Source organism: Chiloscyllium plagiosum, unplaced genomic scaffold (assembly GCF_037043375.1).
Source record: "Chiloscyllium plagiosum isolate Xiang-an unplaced genomic scaffold, Cpla_swu_hap1 HiC_scaffold_5, whole genome shotgun sequence".
Classification (NCBI taxonomy): domain Eukaryota; kingdom Metazoa; phylum Chordata; class Chondrichthyes; order Orectolobiformes; family Hemiscylliidae; genus Chiloscyllium; species Chiloscyllium plagiosum.
In genome coordinates, this window is record NW_028270143.1 from 127739890 (window position 1) to 127759707 (window position 19818).

Here is a 19818-nt window from a genome sequence, read left to right on the forward strand (position 1 = left end):
CGGTGCAGCACAGAGGAACTACGCAGAGCAGAGGAAAATTACCTATGCAGTGTATTCAAAAAGAATGGGTACTCAATGAACACAGTCTGCTGATTCCTCAGCAACAAATCCAAACAAGCAGACAAAACCCGTCCAGGAATCCTAGCCACTCTTCCCGACATCAAAGACATCTCGGAAATGACTGCCAGACTACTCAGACCCCTTGGCATCATGGTAGCCCACAAACCCACCAACATACCAACACACTAAAACAGCAGCTAATAAATTTGAAAGACCCCATACAGACAACAAGCAAAACTAATGTAATTTACAAAATATCAGGCAAGAACTATAACAAACACTACATTGGACAAACAGGCACAAAACTAGCCCCCACGATGCATGAGCATAACTAGCCACAAAATGACATGACCCTCTCTCACTAGTATCCTTACATACAGATAAGGAAGGACCCCACTTTGACTGGGACAACACATCCATCCTAGGACAAGCCAAACAGAGATACTCATGAGAATTACCAGAAACATGGCATTCCAACCGGAACTCTATCAGCAACCACATTGACTTGGACCCCATTTACCACCCCCTGAGGAAAAGAACAGGAAATGACATCACCAATCCAAAGAAACCCAAACATATAAATAATCAGCGGTGCTTCGTCTGGAGGCTTAATGAAGACGTTATCTAGTATGGTGACGAAACATCTGAAAGTGAACCATCCAGTTCATCGAGCAAACCTACATCCAGAACCTCAACCTAAGCTACAAATCTTCTCAAAACTCACTTTGCTGACATTGTTATCTTTGCACCATGACACCAAACATTTTATCTCCTTCTTATATTTTGTCTTGTTATTGATTGACATCCAGCTTGTAATGGTGGTGTCAGTGAATTTGTAAATGGCTTTTCGATGAAATTTGGCCACACAGTCATGAGTGTACAGGGAGTACAATAAGGGGCTGAATGTGCATCCTTGCAGGTTGCTGATCATAGAGTCATAGAGATGTACAGCATGGAAACAGACCCTTCGGTCCAACTGGTCCATGCCGACCATATATCTCAAACCAATCTAGCTACATCTGACAGCAGCCTGCCCATATCCCTCCATTCCCTGCCTATTCATATACCCATCCAAATACATTTTAAATATTGCAATTGTACTAGCCTCCACCACTGCCTCTGGCAGCTCATTCCATGCTCATTCCATTCCATTCCACCACCCTCTGTGTGAAAAGGTGGCCCCTTAGATCTCTTTTATATCTTTCCCCTCTCACCCTAAGCTTATGTCCTGTAGTTCTGGACTCCCCGACCCCAGGAAAAAGACTTTGTCTATTTATCCTAACCATGCCCCTTATGATTTTGTAAATCTCTATAAGGTCACCCCTCAATATCCAAGGAAAACAACCCTGCCCTGTTCAGCCTCTCCCTATACCTCAAATCTTCCAACCCTGGCAACATCCTTGTAAATCTTTTCTGAACCCTTTCAAGTTTCACAACATCTTTCTGATAGGAAGGAGACCAGAATTGCACACAATATTCCAACAGTGGCCTAGCTAATGTCCTGTACAGTTGCAACATGACTTCCCAACTCCTGTATTCAATACTCTGACCAATAAAAGAAAGCATACCAAATACCTTCTTCACTATCCTATCTACCTGCGACTCCACTTTCAAGGAGCTATGAACCTGCACTCCAAGGTCTCTTTGTTGAGCAACACTCCCTAGGACCTTACCATTAAGTATATAAGTCCTGCTACGATTTGCTTTCCCAAAATGCAGCACCTCGCATTTATCTGAATTAAACTCCATCTGCCACTTCTCAACCATTGGCCCATCTCATCAAGATCCTGTTATAACCTGAGGTAACCCTCTTCATAGTCCACTACACCTCCAATTTTGGTGTCATCTGCAAACTTACTAACTGTACCTCTTATGCTTGCATCCAAATCATTTATGTAAATGACAAAAAGTAGTGGACCCAGCACCGATCCTTGTGGCACTCCACTGGTCACAGGCCTCCAGTCTGAAAAACAACCCTCCACCACCACCACCCCCTGTTTTCTACCTTTGAGCTAGTTGTCCCTGTATTCCATGAGATCTAACCTTGCTAACCAGTCTCCCATGGGGAACCTTGTCGAACGCCTTGCTGAAATCCACATAGATCACATCTACTGCTCTGCCCTCATCAATCCTCTAAGTTATTTCTTCAAAAAAACTCAATCAAGTTTGTGAGCCATGATTTCCCATGCACAAAGTCATGTTGACTATCCCTAATCAGTCCTTGCCTTTCCAAATACATGTACATCCTGTCCCTCAAGATTCCCTCCAACAACTTGCCCAACCACTGACGTCAGGCTCACTGGTCTATAGTTCCCTGGCTTGTCTTTACCACCCTTCTTAAAGAGTGGCACCATGTTAGCCAACCTCCAGTCTTTTGGCACTTCACCTGTGACTATCGATGATACAAATATCTCAGCAAGAGGCCCAGCAATCACTTCTCTAGCTTCCCACAGAGTTCTAGGTTACACCTGATGAGGTCCTGGGGATTTATCCATCTTTATGTGTTTCAAAACATCCCTCCTCTGTAATATGGACATTTTGCAAGGTGTTACCATCTATTTCCCTACATTCAATATATATTCCATATCCTTTTCCACAGTAAATACTGATGCAAAATACTCGTTTAGTATCTCCCCCATTTTCAGCGGCTCCACACTAAGGGTCGCCTTGCTGATCTTTGAGGGACCCTATTCTCTCCCTAGTTGCCATTTTGTCCTTAATGTATTTGTAAAAACCCTTTGGATTCTCCTTAATTCTATTTGCCAATGCTATCTCATGTCCGCTTTGTGCCCTCCTGATTTCCCTCTTAAGTATACTCCTACTGCCTTTATCCTTTTCTAAGGATTCACTCGATCTGTCCTATTGTGGAGAAGGTGCTTTTGTTTGTCTTCACTGATTGCTGATTGTGGGTAAGGTAGCTGAGGATGTCGTTGCGGAGGGTGGAGCGAAGACCTAGGTCTCGGAGTTTGGAGATTAGTTTGGTTGGGATTATAGTGTTGAAGGTGGAGATGTAGTCGATAAGTGAAAGCTGATCAAGGTATCCTTATTATCCAGATGTTACAGGGATGAGTATTGGCCTAGGAAAATGGCATAGGCTGTGGAGCTGTTGTGCCTAAAGGTAAATTGCAAGGGATCAAAGCAGGCAGGGAGGCTAGAGTTGATGTGAGATATGACTAGCCTCTCAAAGCACTTTTAAATTATATAAATGAGAGCCACTTGATGGTGGTTATTGAGGTATGTTACGTATGCTTTGTTTGGTACCAGGATGATGGACAAGTGCAGGGATATGGGGTTAGCGTGAATGGACATTTTCGTGGGCATGGACATGTTTGGCTGAAGGGCTTGTCTCCAAATCCTGTAGGACTCTATGATGATGGTCTTCCTTGAAGCACGTGTGGACTTAAGGTTGTAGCAGAGACGTTAAAGATATTAGCAAATACTCCCGCCAGCTGTTCTGCACAGGATCAGGGTGCACAGCTGGGACTCCATTTGGGCCAGTTGACTTCCTTGGGTTCACTCCCAAGTACGCCGATCTGATGTCTGGGGCTGCTAGGGCAGGTGACACAATTTCACTGACCTTCTACTCGAACTGAGTGTAAGAAGCATTGAGCACATTAGGGCAGGATGTGTTTCTGTGTGCTTTTCTGTTCTGGTTCATTTCAACTGTTCAAGTTACACAGCATCTTTCCTACTTCAGTGAGACCACAATTAAATGCATTATTTGGAAGTGGCCTAACCAATGTTCTGTACAGCTGCAGCATGACCTTTTAAATCCTATATTCAATCACTGACTAATCAAGGCAATCGTATCAAATACCTTATTCACTACTGTGCGACTCCATTTTCAAGTTATTATAAACCTGTGCCTAAAGGTCTCTTTGTTCGGCAACACTCCACAGGACCTTGCCATTAAGTGTTCTGCCCTGATTTGCATTATCAAAATGCAGCATCTCATATTTGACTAAATTAAACTACATCTGCCATTCCTTGACCCACTTGCCCATCTGATCAAGGTTCTGTTGCACTCTTGAGGTAACTTTTTTATCTGCTACATCAATTTTGGTGTCAGCTGCAAACTTGTTAATCAGGTCTCCTTTATTCACATCGACAATCATTTATATAAACGATACAGCATTGATATTTGCAGCACACTGCTGGTCACAGGCCTCCAGCCTGAAAAACAATTCTCCACAACCATCCTCTTTCTCCTACCTTTGTGCCAATTTTGTATCCAAATGGTCTGTTCTCCCTTCCACTTGATATAACTTTGCTAACCGGTCTACCACATTGTTGAATGCCTTGCTTAAGCCCATACATTGATCTGCCACGATGAAGGTCTCCAAACCCTCCATTTCTTCCTCTCACACCGTCCCTTCCAGTAGCCTTCCACCAACACCCTCATCCGCCTGGCTGAACTGGTCCTCACCTTCAACAACTTCTCCTTCCAATCCTCCCACTTCCACCAAACCGAAAGGGTAGCCATGGGCACCTGCATGTGACTCAGTTATACCTGCCTGTTTGTCAAATATGTGGAACAGTCCATCTTCCGCGGTTACACCAGCACCAGCTCCCACCTGTTCCTCCGCACCATCAGTGACTGTATTGGCGCCGCCTCGTGCTCCTACGAGGAGGTTGAACAGTTCAGCAACTTTACCAACACCTTCCACCATGACCTCAAATTCACCTGGACCATCTCAGCAACCTCCCTCCCCTTCCTGGACCTCTCTATCACTGTCTCTAGCGACTGACTAACCACAGATATATACTACAAGCCCACCAACTTCCACAGGTACCTAGACTACATCTTCCACCCTACCTGCTGTAAAACAGCATCCCTTATTCCCAATTCCTCTGCCTCTGCTGCATCTGTTCTCACGATGACCAACTCTACTTCAGAAAATTCCAGATGCCCTCCTTCCACGATTGCAACTTCCCTTCCCACGTGGTTGATGATGCCTTCCAGCGCGTCTCCTCCCCTTCACGCACACCCCCTTGAACCCCACTCTTCCCAACACAACAAGGACAGAACCCCTCCTGGTCCTCACCTTCCACCCCACCAACCTCCGCATACAATGCATCATTGTCCGCCACCTCTGTCATGTCCAAATGGACTCCCCCACCAGAGATATATTTCCCTCCCCATCCCTATCAGTGCTCCGAAAAGGCCATTCCCTCCGTGACTCCCTTGTCAGGTCCACGTACCCCACTAGTTCACACCCCACTCCTGGCATCTTTCCCTGCCACCACAGAAAGTGCAAAACCTGCACCCACACTGCTCCCTTCATATCCACAAGCCCCAAAGGATCCTTCCACATCTTTCAGAAATTCACTTGTACCTTTACCAATGTCATCCACTGCATCCGTTGCACTCAGTGTGGTCTCCTCTACGTTGGGGAGACAGGATGCCTTCTTTCAGAGAACATCTCTGAGACACCTGCATCCACCAACCCCACTGCCCCGTGGCTGAACACTTCAACTCCTTCTCCCACTCTGTCAAGGACATGCAGGTCCTGGGTCTCTTCCACTGCCAAACCGTTACCACCCAACGCCTGGAGGAGGAACGCCTCATAGTCTGCCCTGGGACCTTTCAACCACATGGGATAAATGTGGATTTCAACAGCTTCCTCATCTGCCCTCCCTCCAGATTATCCCAGTCCCAAGCCTCCAACTCAGCACCGCCCTCTGGACCCGTCCATCACTGCCCCCTCTGACTTATCACCTTCTCCCTCACCTTCATCCATCTATTGCTTTCCCAGTTATCTACCCCCAAACCCACCCTCTCCCATTTACCTCTCAGCCCCGACCACAAGCCTCATTACTGATGAAGGGCTTATGCCCGAAATGTCAATTCTCCTGCTCCTCAGCTGCTGCCTGACCTGCTGTGCTTTTGCCGCACCATAGTTTAAATCTCTGTTCTCCTGTAACCCATATTGACAAAATCCATCACTCTACTTTCATCAATCTTTGTCATTTATTCAAAAAGCTCAAGTCACAATTGAGACACAATTTCTCACACAAAAGTCATGTTGACCATCCCTAATCAGTCCTTGGCTTTCCAAATACATGTAAAACCTGTTACTCAGAGTCCTCTCCAACAACTTAACCACCATTGAAGTCAGGCTCACTGGTCCATAGCTTCCTAGCTTATCCTTACCACCTTTCTTAAATATTGACATCATGTTAGCTCGCCGTCAATCTTCTAGTACCTCCCTCGTATCTATCGATGATACAAATATCCAAGCAAGGGGCTCCTCAATCACTTCTGTAGCTTCCCACAAAGTTCAAGGGTGCACCTGATCAGGTACCAGGAATTTATCTATCTTTATGTGTCTTAAAATGCTGAGCATCTCCTGTAAACTGTACACTTTTCAAGTAAAATGGTTTTAAGAAATAGTTTTAATTGCAATGCAGTAATTTTAGATAGATCAATGCAGTGTATCCGCTTTATGTCAGATACACTGAAATTCTCTTGACTACCTGCACTAACCAACGTCTACCACTAAATTGACCAGGATTTCAGTTTTAAGTCCAGAACAGGATCAAGGAGCTTGGAGTCAGGAGGAGAGATGCTGAAGAACAGATTCTGGGAACTATGATAAGAAAAGGTGGGGAAAGGCAAGGCCAGGGCAGGCAAAGGCTCTGAAGGAAAAGCAAGGGGGCAAAGAAATGTGAGAGGGAAAACTAAGAAGCCAAGGGTGGGAATCAACATTGGTTGGCAAGGGCAGAGCAGTAACACTGGGAGGCAAGGGTGGGAAGCGAAGTTGGGAGGCATGTGCGTCAGGGGAAGAGGTGATGTGCAGTTGAAAATATCAGGTATGTGGGCAGGCTACAAAGGGAGGTTAGATTAGATTAGATTAGATTACCTACAGTGTGGAAACAGGCCTTTCGGCCCAACAAGTTCACACAGACCCTCCGAAGAGTAGTCCACCCCCCTCTGACTAATGCACCTAGCAACTATGGACAATTTAGCATGACCAATTCACCTGACCTGCACATCTTTGGATTGTGGGAGGAAACCGGAGTACCCAGAGGAAACCCACGCAGACACAGGGAGAATGTGCAAGCTCTACACAGACAGTCGCCCAAGGCTGGAATTGAACCTGGGACCTGGTGTGTGATAAAAAGTAGTAAAATGAAACTGGCTATGTTAAATGGATAATTTGACACTACTTTGTTTATAAGTGCAATAATCTTATGTGAACCAACAATAGGTAGGGCTACATTGAGGATTCCCAAGACCATTCTGTCCTTTTTTTACTGCACATGACTGTGCTGTGCCCTCTATGTACAACATACCTGGGAGATGGAGGAGCTTTGGTCATTTGCTGAGAAGTGTAGTTATGTGAATTTCTGTTGTTTGTCACCTTGCTGTGATGGAGAGGCTTGAGTGTTCTGTTCATCCCAAGAGCAATGCTGTCAAGAGTTCTCAACTACTGGCAGGGCCACCATGACACTATGGTTGGAGAGGACAAACCAGGCAATGTAAAATCCAAAACAAGTCCTCAATGTTGATTCAGACAGAAGATATTTGCATGATATCAATGGCTGCAGCGATGGATACAGGCTGCAGCAGAGGGAAATCTCCAGTTGTCGAGATTTTCTTGTCACTGGAACTGGATTAATCTTCTTTCAAGGGCTGTCTCTCTCTCTCTCTCTCACACACACACCTCCGAGTTGATGGACTTTGACTAAGTTGTTGCCCTCCTGGAATAGGAGAAAACTGTTACAGCTGCTTCTTTAGACACTTCATCAGAACTGACAGCAGCTAGTAGAAACTGGAATTTATTCTGAAGACATGTTTGTAGGAGTTAGGGATAAGGGGAAAGGAGAGTTGAGTGGATAGGTGGAGATGGAGCCCAGAGAGTGAGAGAGAAATGTAAAAGGAGTTGATAAACAAAGGGATAATATGGCAGGTCACAACAGAAGAGAAGCTGAATAAGTGATAATGATTTGAATTGATTTATTCTTGTCACAAATACCGAGATGCAGTGAAAAGTATTCTCTGCTTCAATGTCAGCAGAACAAAAGAGCTGGTGATCAACTTCTGGAAGTGGAATGGAGGACTGTCTGTATCAGTGGTGCTGAGGTGGAAATGGTCGAGAGCTTCAAAGTTCCCTGGAACAAATATCACCAACAATCTGTCCTGGTCCATCCACGTTGATACTACAGTCAAGAAAGCACACCAATGCCTCTACTTCCTCAGAAAGCTAAGGAAATTTGGCATGTCCATAATGACTCTTACCAATTTTTCTGGATGCACCACTGAAAGCATCCTATCCTGATGCATCGCAGTCATTTGGCCCATCGCGCCTGCACCAGTTTGTAAAATGAGCATCATTATCTATTGCCAATCTCCTGCATTCTTCCCTCTGTCCTTGCACATTATTTTAACCAAATAATCGTCTTCTACCCTCCTGAATATTTCCACACTTCCAAGCAGTGCATTGCATATTTGAACTAAATGCTGAGTGAAAGATTTTCCACACTTCACCCTTGCTTTTTTTGCAGATCACTTTAAACCTATGCCCTCTTGCTCGTTTTGTGAGTGGGAAGTTTCTCCCTATCTATCCTGTGCAGACAGACTGTTTATGATTTTGAAAACCTCCATTAGATTTCCACTTAGCTTTATTATCTCCAAGGTTAGCAATCCGAAATTCTTCAACCTGACTTTATAACAGAGGTTCCTCATCCCAGGAACTATTTTTATAAACCACTTTGGCATTCTATTGGCCAGATGTAGTACGGTTGACAAAATCTTTAAAGGACCTTAGTGAATCAGTTGAATTTTTTTACACCAATTTGGTAGTTTTATTGGAATTATTGGCATCACTAACTTATTAATTACAAATTTATTTAATTAATTAAGTTTAAAATTTTCAGCTAAATAGAGGATCCTTGGGTTTTATGTGCACAGGTCATTGTAGGTGGCATGACAAGTGGAGAAAAACAGTAAATAAAACACACATTGTTCTCGGATTTATTAGTAGGGGTATTGAGTGGAAGAGCAAGGAGGTGATGTTGGACTTATATTAGACACTTGTTAACCTCAGCTGGGATTCAAATTTGTGTTTCCAGATAGTAGCTCGGGTCTCCAGATTATTCAATAATAAAATAACCATTATGGTACCATTCTCGGTAGGTTAAGATTGGGAATACACATTAGACCTAAATCTGAAGAGCGCAGCGATCTTAATGGGCTACAGAAGGTTACAAAGAAAGTGAGGGTGATACAGTGGAGGAATTTGAAGACAAAAATACACGTTAAAATCAAGGCGTTGTACATATTAGAGCTAGTGCAGGTGTGAGTGAGCAGAATAGTCTCTGTCTATGGGATAATAATTACGTATGATTTGGGATACGTGCAGCAGTTTTTGATGTACTCAAGGTTTTATGGAAACTGGGAGGCAGGTAGGGGGAGCATTGATTGACTGTTGGAGTTTATATAAATGAAAGGTAATAATGTTGACATATAATTGAATGGAACCCTTGACAATTTAAAAAATATGTAATTTATTCAAATATACAATAAAACCAGGTTATAGACATTTTAGCCAATTTAAATAAAAAGACATTTATGGTAATCAGATACATCAAGATCTATTCTGGTGTTCTGTTCTCTTGATACAGGCTACTCTCTGTATTTTGGAATATCCAGCTTAAATGAAAGAGAATAGTATGATATCTGGTGTTGCTGCCATAGATCTTGACTCAACTGAAAAAGTTGATCTTGACCTGCAGATCTTTGAGCATGTGGGGCAGAAAATCTCAGGAGGCAGTGAGATACAGAATTTGTTTTCTGTCTTTCCTTCATATATCTCCACGCTGCCTTATCTATAACATGTTGGTACTGAAAACATGTAGCTTTATATACAAGTTGATACCATTCTGAATGGTTAGTAGCAACATCATCTCATCTCATTAATGTTAGTGCTGCAATACTTCAATGAGGGTTTTGCAGAGAGCTCTGTGAAACATTTTCTTTGTTCTACCCATCATCTTAGTCATTATTGGTACAACTGAGATGTTTCCTGCCATGTTGATGAATTAACAAAATAAGGAGCCATCTCTCATTAATGATTGCTAATATGTCCAAACATCTACCTTTATCTAATGATTGTCGAGCCATTCAAGGCGAGCATGTTTATTTTACATATAAACTGTTTCCTTTACACTTCTGTGTTTATTCATTTTTGTCTAATACTGTCCAAACATAAAAATGAAAACACAACATTGAAGAAAATAATATTTATATACACATTATCATTCACAATTAAAGTTACATGTTTTTGCTAAGCATTAACAAAAGGGAAATATCTTTACATGGTAACTTTAAACAGAAACAGGTCACATCACCTGGGAAAGAACAAGAAAAGCTCGGGCTTCAATGATCTGACATATTTTCACAGTAGTGGTGGATATTTGCTTGGGTTAGATCATTATTTTTTAACACTTGCAAACAAATTAAAAAACTTTGTCAAACATAATTCATATACTTGATTTTTGAAATTGGTGAAACAACCGGAACAAGAAATGTTTTATCTCTGAGACTGAGATGTAACATTTGATGTACCATATAGTAGCTTTAAAATGTAGGAGTGGTATTTAGTGCATTCTTTTAACATTCAGGATTTATAATAGTATGATTGAAACCATTGAACCAGTGCACCAATGCACTGCACCATTTAGTTTAATTTTCTGTTTTGCCATTAAACATGATCTTAATTTCAGTTGGACATTTTATCAGAAACATTCAAGGTGAATAGGACAACAAACCAACTGTGTTGTGCTCGAAAAAAATACTGGGCAGTAGAATGGGAAAATAATCTATTGCTTAGAAATTTTGGAAAAAAAACTTAACATTTTCAATAATTAGTAGCTGGATCCTTGCCTATTGAGTTAATAAATCTGTGTCTTAATTCTTTATCTGCACTAATAATTGTAAATTCGGCAATATTGGCTAGCTGTGCCTGCGCTGTCTGTGCCTGTGCTGTGTGGCATGCTCATCAGTATATCCTTTTGAAACATGGCGGTATGTGCTTTGTGCTTTTTCAGTTCTTTTTTGATGCTGCCGACTGTCTTGGATGTGCTGCCTTGGATTGTATTTGATTGATCTTTCATGTGCTACAACACAGTGGGGGCAAGGTTCTTTTACTTTCTTCCTACCTTTAAATTGAGCTTTTCTTAAAGCTAGTTTCTTTTTTTCCCATTCTTCTTCTTGCAGCTGCCTCTGCATCTTTTCTTTCTCTGCGTGTTCAATGTCTCTTCTATCTCTTCTGTCAAATGCTTCTGCAATTAACCTAACTCTATTCTTCCTTCTCATCCGAGGTGCTAGCTTCTCAAGTGAAGATGTAGCCTCCAACCTTGACTGCCTCTGTCTTGAATTGTTCCTACTTTGCTTATGTCTTATTTCTTGACCTGCATGTTTTGAATTGAGGTGGCTGTGGCATTTTTCACAAAACTGAACTGGAATCCCCAATGTGCCATTGTTACTAAAATTAGAGATTTGTGCAACAGGCTGTGGAGAAAATAAAATCTTCATTATTGAATCTTGAAGAAGCAGTTTCATTCCTTAAGAAAGTTATTTGAAGTTTATATATATAGGCTAAAACATTTCTTGCTCTTATTTAGAAATTTTAAGCTTTAAGATGTTGAAAGAAGAAAGACACAAGGTTCATATATAATAATATTTGAAGATTGAAGTACAAGTTGATAAGACTGCCAAAGTGTCCTGACCTCTGGGCCTGGAGCTTGGACCCAAACTACTTTAGTGCCATGTTGTAACATGTTTGAACAGCTTGATTACAAGCAACATAACAACTGTCAACCATAACTCTTTCCGTCTTGTCACTGAACCAATTTGGATCTAAATTGCCAGTTGCCTTTGGATTCCATAGATTTTCTTTTAAACAAATCTGTCATTTGAGATCTGTTTAGAAGAGCCATTAAAATCTATATAGATTGCATTTGATATCTTCAAAAACTGTAATCAATTAGTCAGACATGACCTCACTTCAACAAATCCACATTGATTTTCATGTTTAGTCTATTGTCTTTTGAACTAATGATTAATACTGCCTCTCATATTTTCTCTCAGTTTACTTAACACTGAGGTTTGTGGACTGGCTTATAATTACTCAGTTGAACACTTCCTCTCTTTCAAAATCCTTACCAGAAAAGATCAAGGTAGCAGCAAATCTACCAGATGTATTTTATACTACGTGAGGATTAATCTTTCAACATAGTGGTGAGCCATGTGCTCTGTATTTAATTGCAGCATATAAAACACGAGCAGCTGTAGAGATATGCAGATTCTTCAGATACAGCCTTAAGAATTAAAAACAGAAAACTCAGCAGGCCTGGCAGACTCTGCGAAGAACCAGAAGTAATGTTTCAAATTTAATTTGACTTCTTCAGAACACTGCTGAGTTTCATACATCTACCATCCATAGTATTTTGCTTTTCTTTAGACATTAGGAACTGTCTGCTTGAGCAGACAGTCAGCAGCTGTAACCGCTGGATATTTGAGAACTTTGCAGAAGAATTCCTCATGCCAAGATTGTAGAGGTATGGTAAAAGGCTTTTGAGGCTTAGTAAAAGATGTTCAGCAGTGACTGTGCACTAGGAACTTCATGGAGTGGGACAGTAATCACCTTAAGCAGTTTCAGATTGCATCAGTTGTTGATAACTTGTAGGAAAGGACCCAAGTTATGTGTCAGCCAGAGAGTAAGTGGATATAGGAGCTTCCATGAGGACAGTTGAAAGATGGGCAAGAGAACATTTTAAAAATATGCTTGATTTATAGGTTGGCAAAATTAGGAGTAAGCAAAGCATATTTAGCACACATTAAGTGTTGCCACTATAGTGGTGTGGGCACTGTACTGCACAACTACAGTAAAGGATATCAAGGCCAAAAAACAATTTAAAATGAGGCTATATATCTGGGAACAGTATGAAGCCAGAATTAATGTGATAAAGCTAAATATTATAAACCTAATGAGACAAAACTGTATGGAAAAAAGTTAGGAGCCTTTGAGGACAGAAAAAATTGAAAGAGCCATTATTTAAATCGCTATAAAAGTGGGAAGTGTTTATTCAAACTGCAGACAGTGGTTTTCATCCAGGGTGACAAAAGTGAAGCAATGGGAATTATTAATACCCATGATGTGGAGGTGCCGGTATTGAACTGAGGTGGACAAGGTCCAAAATCAAACGACAACAGGTTTATTTGAAATCACGGCTTTCAGAGCGAAGCCCCTTCGTTAGGTGAAGTGAGAGGGAAGCACACAAAACACAGAATTTATAGTCAGAGAGATCAAGGGCAGAAAGATCAAAAGATCATACAAATTCTGTGAGTGGAGTGTTGAATAATAATTCTGTTCAGGTCACCAAGGGTGTTGGACAGTGTGAGTAAAGTGCCTATAAATGAACAACAACTGAAGGGATGACCTATAATCCGATTAAATGAAGCAAAGAGATAATTACACTGCTGAGTTTCATACATCTACCATCCATAGTAATTTGCTTTTCTTTAGACATTAGGAAGACTGCTTGAGCAGACAGTCAGCAGCTGTAACTGCTGGATATTTGAGAACTTTGCAGAAGAATTCCTCATGCCAAGATTGTAGAGGTATGGTAAAAGGCTTTTGAGGCTTAGTAAAAGATGTTCAGCAGTGACTGTGCACTAGGAACTTCATGGAGTGGGACAGTAATCACCTTAAGCAGTTTCAGATTGCATCAGTTGTTGATAACTTGTAGGAAAGGACCCAAGTTATGTGTCAGCCAGAGAGTAAGTAGACATAGGAACAAGGTGGTCCTGAAGATAAACCAAATGACTGGAATGACATGGAATAAAAACAGAAGCAGCTGGAAAAGCACAGTGGGTCTGGCAGCATCTGTGAAGGAAAACCAGAGGAAGAATCACCAGACCCGAAATGTTAACTCTGATTTTTATTCACAGCTGCTGCCAGACCCTCTGAGCACCACAGCACCAGAGATAATGGGTAATTGTTTCAGGGAACAGAAGCTACCTTCATTCTGAGAAGAGCAGGATTCACTCAGTAAAGTGAAAGAGAATGGGAATCTTTATTACAGCCACAGGGAATGGAATTAATTTTGTACAACAGTTAAAAAAATGGGAATAGCTTATTAAGGCCATAATTTGTGGGATGTATCTACAAATATCATGAAAATGATGGTAGCTTTCCATTTTACTCACATGAGACTTGATTTATGTATTTTATGACCAGAAGGGAAGAGTGCTTCATTTTGACCATACACATGTGGGAGAACTTCCAGACGTAGCATTACTCAGTGGCAGCGTTGCTGTACACCAGAATAAAATCCGTTGTAACAAAGAAAATAAATAATCACATCAGGAAGACATGACAGCAGAAATAATATTGAAGGAAGATTTCATTTCAGAGATGGGTCAAACAGAACATAGAATTGAACATCTTGGAGAAAATGGTTCCTAATATATAGGCTTTCTTTCAAAAATTTGCTAAATCTGAAGGTGAACAAGTTAATATACTTCATATTTGATTGGGTTTATATTTGATAATAACTTTCCAAGGGGGTAAAAGAAATAGCATACAGCCAATCAAGTTTTGTAAGCCTTTACCATTGTTTTTAAACTCACAGCAAACAATACTATTGAAATAACAAAGTTTAGAGAAAGACATCAGGGTTGAGGGGAAAGGATAACTTCATTAATGAGTTTTAGTGGGAAAATATAACTGTGGAGCTTTAGAGTCAAGATTGTTGTTGGAATTGCAGATGAGATTTTCAGATTTATTATTGTTAAAAGAAGATTTAACTCTCGAGGAAGCCATTTGAAAGATGAGTAAAGCAGAAATCTGAAAGCGTCACAAATTACTCCTCAAAGGATCAACCTTATTTACCTGACATCAGCAGAATCACTTCACTTCTAAGATAAAAAACTCTTAAAGATACAAATGAGAAGCCAGCACAGGGAATAGGCTAGATACCAGGTATTTAAATTAGTAACATTATTGTGGAGCAGTGAAACATCACAGGCGCAAGCAATGTTTAAAACTAATGCTTTATAAGTGGAACAGTAGAAACAACAGAAAATGTGCTGAAGAAGCAGACAGTCACAGAGCAGAAAAAAATACAAATAGCTGCTTACATAAAGAAGTAATGAGGCAGAATAACCTGGAACAGAAGAATTGCCAAAGGCATTCCAAGGGGAAATATGTGATTTCCGATCTAGTTTTTTGACAACATGGTTATCAATGCATGTGTGATTGTTCCTATATTATTATGCTTAACATCCAGCGCTGCAACCAAATGACCTGGGAGGTATAGCATTTAAGGTTAAAGGTGTGCCACAAGAACCTTGTAACTCAAACGTTGTCAAAACTTATAAGTGCTTCACAGTCACAAGTTCTCAATCTTCATCATGAATATGTGTTTGATCTGAAATTGTTTCACTTGGCAGAAGAAGTCAAATTAAACCGACAAAACCATTGATCACGGAACAGCCAGTTATGAAGCAACAGGTTAAGGAGCAACCACAGGGATCAAAGGACAAAGAAAGTTTTGTCCCTGAATAAGGGTGGGACGACTTACCAGGGGCATGCAGTGGGTGCAGGTCTCTGGCACTGAGTCTGTCCCTGTTGCACAGAAGGGAAGGAGGGAAAGGAGGAGAGTGTTAGTCGTTGGGGACTCAATAGTTAGAGGGTCAGATAAAAGGTTTGTTGGGAACAAATGATACTCACGGTTGCTGTGTTGCCTCCCATGTGCCAGGGTTTGTGATACCTTGGATCGTGTCTTTGGGGTCCTGAAGGGAGAGGGTGATCAGCCCCAAGTCGTGGTCCACATAGGTACCAATGACATAGGAGGAAAGAGCGATAGGAATGGAAGGCAGGATTTCAGGGAGCTAAGGTGGAAGCAGAGAGCTAGAACAAACAGAGTTATTATCTCTGGATTGTCACCCGTGCCACTTGATAGCGAGGCGAGGAATAGGGAGAGATATCAGCTGAACACATGGCTGCAGGGACGGTGCAGGAGGAAGGATTTCAGGTAGATGGATAATTGGGGCTCATTCTGGGGAAAGTGGGACCTCTACACACAGGACGATCTTCACTTGAACCAGAGGGGTACTTACATCCTGGATGTGAAATTTGCTGGTGCTATTCAGGTGGGTTTAAACTAGCTCAGCAGGGGGATGGGAACCTGACGTGCAGTGCACAGGAGGAATAGAGTAGGGAGAACATTCACAGAATTTCACGGTCACACGAATGTGCTGGCATACAGCAAGCTGATTTGAAGTGTATTTACTTCAATGCCAGAAGTATCCGAAATACGGTAGGTGAGCTTGCAGCATGGATAGGTACCTGGGACTTTGACGTTGTGGCCATTTTGGAGATGTGGATAGAGCAGGGTGAGGAATGGATGTTGCAGGTTCCAGGGTTTAGATCTTTCATTAAAAACAGGGAAGGTGGTAAAAGAGGGGGAGATGTGGCCTTGTTAGTCAAGGACAGCATAGCGGTGGCTGAAAGAACTTTTAATGACTCTTTTGATGAGGACTACTCCTGAGTTGTATGGGCTGAGGCCAGAAACGAGAGGAGAGGTCACACTGCTGGGGTTTTTTTATAGGCCTCCGCAGAGTTTCAGGGGTGTGAAGGAGAAGATCGGCAAAACGATTCTGGGTAGGAATGAAAGGAACAGGGTATCATTATAGGGGACTTTAACGTCCCAAACATTGACTGGAAATGCGATAACTCTAGTATATCTGATGGATCAGTTTGTATCCAATGTGTGCAGGAAGGTTTCCTGACACAGTGCGTCGAAGGGCCGACAAGAGGGGAGCACTGAATCTGGTGCTTGGTAATGAACCAGGCCTGGTGTTTTATTTAGTGATAGATGAGCACTTTGGAGAGAGTGACCATAATTTGTTTACATTTAGGTTAGCGATGGAAAGGGATAGGTACATGCCACATAACAAGTGTTATTGATGGGGGAAGGGCAATTATAATGCGATTAGGCAAGACTTAGGATGCATAGAATTGGGCAGCAAAATGCAGAGGATGGGAACGATCAAAATGTGGAGCTGGTTTAAGGAACAGATATTGTGTGCCCTTGATAGATATGTCTCTATCAGGCAGGAAGAAAGTGATAAGATAAGGGAACCGTGGTTTCCTACAGAAATTGCAACTCCTGTTAAGCAGAAGAAGGAGGCTTATGCGACAATGAAACAAGATGGTTCAGATAAGGCAATGGAGACTTAAATTTTTTGGATTAGTGGTGCTGGAAGAGCACAGCAGTTCAGGCAGCATCCGAGGAGCAGCAAAATCGACGTTTCGGGCAAAAGCCCTTCATCAGGAATCCTGATGAAGGGCTTTTGCCCGAAACGTCGATTTTGATGCTCCTCGGATACTGCCTGAACTGCTGTGCTCTTTCAGCACCACTAATACAAAATCTGGTTTCCAGCACCTGCAGTCATTGTTTTTACCTAATGGAGACTTACAGATTAGCTAGGAAGGATTTAAAGAGAGAGTTAAGAAGAACAAAGAGAGGACATGAGCAGTCTTTAGCAGGTAGAATAAAGGACATCCCTAAAGCTTTCTATAGTTATGTGAGGAACAAAAGGATGAGTAGGGTAGGAATAGGGCCAGTCAAAGACAGAAGTGGGAAGTTGAATGTGGACCCTGTAGAGATCGGAGAGGTGCTAAACGAATATTTCTCATCGGTTTTCACTCAGGAAAAGCAGAATATTGTAGAGGAGAAGAATGAGATATGAGATATTAGATTAGAAAGGATCGAGGTTAGTAAGGAAGAGGTGTTACCAATTCTAGAAGGAGTAAACGTAGACACGTCCCCAGGGCCGGATGGGATTTATCTGAGGATTCTCCGGGAAGCTAGGGTGGAAGTGTTGGAGCCTTTGGCTTTGACCTTTGAGTCGTCATTGTCTACAGGTTTAGTACCTGAGGACTGGAGGATTGCAAATGTACTCTTGTTCAAGAAGGATAGTTGAGATGACCCAGGTAATTATAGACCGGTGAGCCTTAGGTCTGTAGTAGGGAAAGTTTTGGAAAGGATTATAAGAGACATGGTTTATAATCATCTAGCAAGCAACAATTTGATTGCAAATGGTCAACATGGTTTCGTCAAGGGCAGGTGACGTCTCACAAACCTCATTGACTTTTTTGAGAAGGTGACCAAGCGTGTGGACGAGGATAGGGCAGTTGACGTGGTGTACATGAACTTCAGTAAAGCCTTTGATAAGGTTCCACATGGTAGGCTGTTGGAAGAAATGTAGAGGCATAGGATTGAGGGTGATTTAGAAACTGGCTTTTTGTAAGAAGGCAACAAGTGCTATTTGATGGAAAATATTCAGTCTGGAGTCTGGTTACTAGTGGTGTGCCACAAGGATCTGTTTTGGGACCACTGCTGTTTGTCATTTTTATAAATGACTTAGACACTGGCATATGTGGATGGGTTACTAAGTTTGCAGATGACAGTAAAGTCAGTGACATAGTGAACAGTGTGGAAGAATGTTGCAGGTTGCAGGGGGACTTAGATAAACTGCAGAATTGGACTAAGAGGTGGCAAATGGAGTTCAATGGAGATAAATGTGAGGTGATTCACTTTGGTAAGAATAACAGGAAGACAGAATATTAGGTGAATGGAAAGATTCTTGGTCATGTGGATGTGCAGAGGGATCTTGAAGTCCATGTATATAGACCCCTGAAAGTTGCCACCCAGGTTGATAGTGCTGTTAAGAAGGCATACGATGTGTTAGGTTCCATTGGTAGAGGGATTGCATTCCAGAGCCGTAATGTCATGCTGCAACTATACAAAACACTAGTGCGGCCGCACTTGGAAGATTCTGTTCAGTTCTGGTTTCCTCCATTACAGGAAGGATGTGGAAGCATTGGAAAAGGTGCAGAGTAGATTTACCAGGATGTTGCCTGGTCTGGAGGGAAGGTCTTATGAGGAAAGGCTGAGAGACTTCAGTCTGTTCTCATTGGAAAGAAGAGGGTTAAGAGGGGATTTTATAGAGACATGCAAGATAATCAGAGGACTAGATAGGGTAGACAGTGAAAGTCTTTTTCCTAGGATGATGCCGTCAGCTTGTATGAGGGGCATAGCTACAAATTGAGGGGTGATAGATTTAAGACAGATTCAGAGGCAGCTTCTTCACCTAGAGAGTGGTAAGGGTGTGGAATGCCCTGCCTGCCAATGTAGTTAACTCAGCCACATTAGGGAGATTTAAACAATCCTTAGTTAAGCAAATGGATGATGTTGGGATAGTGTAGGGGACAGGCTTAGATTAGTTCGCAGGTGCAACATCGAGGGCTGAAAGCCCTATTCTGCACTGTATTCTTCTGTGTTCCATAACTAGTCAATGAATAATCAGTATAAGGCTTATAGGGCTTTCTAGATTTATGGTGAAACCCAAGAAGAAGATATAATCATTGAGATATAGTTTTCAGCAAGATGGAAACCTGTGACTTTACAAAATTGGCAGAAATGTTTTCTACACCAATTGAAACATGAAAGAGAGTTCAGAGTGCAAAGATCAGCAAAGTTGGTGAGAAATGTAAATGACACGATAGTAAAGGAGCAGGATACCCCACTTAATTTAATTCATGAATTATCAACAGATGTAATGAAGACTGTAATCCAACTTGGTGAACAGTTGGTGATAGGCTAAAATGAGGACTGCAGATGCTGGAGATTAGAGTTGAGAGTGTGGTCTGGAAAAACACAGCAGGTCAGGCAGCATCCGAG

The 19818-nt window shown here is 41.8% G+C and overlaps 1 pseudogene; it reads left to right on the forward strand.

Moving 5' to 3' along the window:
• The window catches only part of LOC148150024 (uncharacterized), a 148914-nt pseudogene that overhangs the window by 2586 nt on the left and 126510 nt on the right, over positions 1–19818 (forward strand).